The sequence below is a fragment of the Camelus ferus genome, chromosome 7 (assembly GCF_009834535.1).
Source record: "Camelus ferus isolate YT-003-E chromosome 7, BCGSAC_Cfer_1.0, whole genome shotgun sequence".
NCBI classification, from domain to species: Eukaryota; Metazoa; Chordata; class Mammalia; order Artiodactyla; family Camelidae; genus Camelus; species Camelus ferus.
Genome location: NC_045702.1, coordinates 76,717,463 through 76,720,971, shown reverse-complemented (window position 1 = coordinate 76,720,971; position 3,509 = coordinate 76,717,463). Strand labels below are relative to the sequence as shown.

Genomic DNA, 3,509 nt, shown 5'->3' with positions numbered 1-3,509 from the left:
TCACTGGGCTTGATGCCTGTTTATGGTGTCTGCTCAAACCATGTTCTCTGTCACTCGATGTCCAGGGAAATTAACTCTTTTCATGGGCATGGTGCCATGTGCATGGAGGTCATTCTCAGGGCTGCTTATCATGTTTCACACGTCAAAGTTTCATTTTTTCTTTTATGTCCTGTCTCCCCAAGTGGAATATCATTTCCATGAGGGCAGGGATTGGTGACTACTTTGTTCACTGGTGTATCCTCAGTTGTGCCTAGAAGACTATCTGGTGCATAATGAAAGCTTGGTTTGTTGAGTGAAAGACAGAAAAAAAGAAAAGGAGAGGGACCGAAAAAGAATGACATAAATCTCAAGGGGAATACGGTTGACAAGGACTATCCAGGGGAAGCCACTGCAGATCAAAGATCCACCCTGCCTGCTGTGTTCACAAAGTCCACGCTGAAGGATGGCAACCACGGTGGCCTGGGCTGTCTTGGAAGACACATTGGGTGGACCCGAGGGAGAGAGAGGAGCCGAGATCCAGATATCTGAGAACAGAGCGGCAAGGAAAGCCACCCACGACCATGGCAGTCCCTCAGTCACACCTGACTAAAGGTCTCACCATTCCTCTTGGCAGCGAGTTTGGAAGTGGCACCCAACTCCCACTACTTAGTGTTTATTTTTTGGATATATAATGATGCAGAAGTTCACCGTATGCTCAGCTGTATATTGTTCTCACGCCAAGCATGGGTTCTGTCATTTCAGGATATTCTTTTAGCTGCCTGTTTAGTTCTTAAAGGCTCATCAGGAAAGGATTCATGGCCAGGTAGTCCCCAAAGGAAAGTGCAAGCAAGGGAGCCTAGTTAGGAGGGGGGCCTCCCCAGAGCTGGCCAAGTCTGCACATGCCACTTCTCACACCTGGCTTCTGCCTCAGCCAATGGCAGGCACTGCTGCCCACGAGGGAGGAGAAGGGATTACAGTCAGCTGAGGGTGTTACCAAACCAAATTTGGGTCCGCCCGCCCACACGCAGGAAAGTCATCTACTGACACTAGTGAAGGAAAGTGCAGCTGTTTACTGCAAGGCACTGAACAGGCAGTCCTCAGGCAGCTAGTGCTTAAAAGACCCGAGCTCCCCAATGGCTTTCAGGGAAAAGTTTTTAAAAGCAGGGTGAGGGAGGGCAGGTTGTGGAGTGTGTGATCAGCTTGTGGACATTCTTCTGATTGATTGGTGGTGAGGTAATCGGGCGTCAACATCATCAATCTTCTGGTTCCCACCAGTCTAGGGTCTCCGTGCTTGTGGGCAGCATACAGTTAACTTCTTCCACCTGGTGGGAGTTTCGGTTTCTGCAAAGTGGCTCAAAGGATATGGCTCAGAATATTATCTACAGCCCTTGACTAACTAAACTAAAGTCCCTTGCCTTTGTTTAATGACTGAACTATTATTATTTTGTCTTGACTATTTTCCTTTCTGCATTTTCTCACTTCTCTGATTAAATTTATTCTTTGGAACTCGGAGAAGGCCTAGGAGGCTAAAGTTTTTCTTTAGGCAGGTGGAAGACACAGAGTAGGGGGTCTGCCCCAGGAAGGACCCATAGGATCCTGCTCGGTTACAAGGGAGTCCCTCTTTTACCTGGACTTGGTCTAGAAGGTGCTAATTGTCAGCATACTTACCTTGTGGTAAATAGCCTGCCCTGAGGTCCCCACGGGCTTGTGAGATGACATGAACTAATTTTCAGTTTGAAAAGATGTCCTTGCAGCCCAGGTGGCCAGGCTGAGACCTAGGAGAAGAGCCAAAGGAAGATGCTGAGAAGGGGGCTGGGGGTCTGGCAGGGACAGGAAGGGAAAGGACAGGGGTCCCACTCACGCTGTAGGTGGGAAGATACTTGGGGGAAGGACAAACCACAGGCTCTGCAGGGCCCAGCGGTCCCCGCCCCTCTCCCAGGGAAAGGTCCAGGGTCACTGAGAACCATCTGAGGAGAGCTCTTTGGGCTGGGAGGGTCCAAATGCCTGCACCACCGGAGTAACCAGACCTCATCACGGTCGTGGTTTGCACTTTCCTGGGTACTGACAAGGCTGGCATCTCCATATTTACTTAGCCCTGTGTGTTTCCTCTTCTGTAAGATGCCTGTCATTTTTGCCCGTTTATCTACTGAACTGTTTGGTCCCTTTCCTCCTCCTTCCACTCCACAAAGAGTGCCTGACTCTCGATACAGTCTTGATTCAAATCCTCTGTCCCTTATGTGTTACGCATATCTTTTCCTGGTTTGTGGCTTATCTTTTGACTATCTTTAAAGTACCTGAAATGAACTAAGGTCCTCAAATTTAACGTGGTTGAAATAATTAATCTTCAGTTGAATGGTTTGTGACTGTGCATATGTGTGTGTCTTGGTTAAGAAATTCTTTTCTACCCCATGATATCCACTTCCATTCTCCTCGGGTCAGATATGGCACCCACAGGATGCTACCACTATTTAGGGACCCGTGCCCCTGCCTTGAAACCAGGAAGACCACCACGTCAGGGCCCTGTGCAACCTTAATGGTGCCATTGCTGTCAACCTGCACAGTGGCGGGCACCAGGCACAAACTACTGCTTCTGTGCCACCCCCACCCCTGTTCTGGGTCAGCACAAAAGGTGCCAGTGAGCACATCCAACTGGGGGTACTCAAAATACCATGACCAGCACAGAGCTGTCTGCTCACCACATGCCAGGATCTGCCAGGGGCCATCTCCCAGCTAGTGACAAAATCCTCCTGTCAGGGCCACAAAGCAGTGCTTTGTGACGCCGTGGTAGTCTGTGTCCTCCCAGGGCAGGGCTCCAAGCCGAGCTGGTCAGCCCAGGCCACCGTGGACAATGGAGCCACAGTCGGGTCTGGGCGAGCAGTGGAAGTCAGGGTGGGGAATGGCCCCACGAAGCAAACTCTGGTAGCGCCCAGGCCCACACACGCCTCCTGAGGTGGGCGGTGGGGCAGCGTGTAACTCAGTAGTCACCTGGGCAACTTGACCCTGGCCAGCACCCAGGCAGGCTCCACAGACACCTGCCAGGGCCTGATTTTCCTGTTCTCAGTCTCCCACGTCGTCAGCCAGGAGGCCCTTGATAAATATTCAGTCACCCTGGCCCCCAGAGGGCATGCTTAGGCAGTGAAGTGGAGAAAAGCTGATAGGAACCCTTGAAAGGAATCCCAGTCCCTAGCTCTCCTTTCTGCTCACAGTTTCGTTTGAAAGCATCCCAGGGGAACCACCCACCTGCAGGTCTAACCACCTGAGGTTGATCCTTGGGTTTTCTGAGCCTTTCTCTCAGGCAAGGAGGAGGAGGAAGCTGGGCTCCGAGAAGAGACTCTGGTAAATGTGGTATTTAAATTGGTGTTTTAAAATACCAATAGCAAATACAAGTAGTATCAGGGGATTTTAAAAAAAAAAACAAGATGCTGAATTTAAAATTTGCATCTTCCCGGTCAGAGGAGCGAGCCTCGGTCTCTGTCTGTGGTTCCACTTGAATGGTCCCACAGCTCGAGTCTCACTTCTGCTTCCACCGT

General features: G+C 50.6%; 1 long non-coding RNA gene across 1 annotated transcript; it reads right to left on the bottom strand.

Moving 5' to 3' along the window:
* Positions 1–998: 998 nt before the first annotated feature.
* Positions 999–2,827, bottom strand: LOC116665038. Its single transcript, XR_004321625.1, has 3 exons — positions 2,676–2,827; positions 1,648–1,754; positions 999–1,301 (listed from the first exon to the last, which is right to left on the bottom strand). It is a non-coding gene; the product is annotated as an uncharacterized LOC116665038 (long non-coding RNA).
* Between the last annotated feature and the right edge of the window lie 682 nt (positions 2,828–3,509).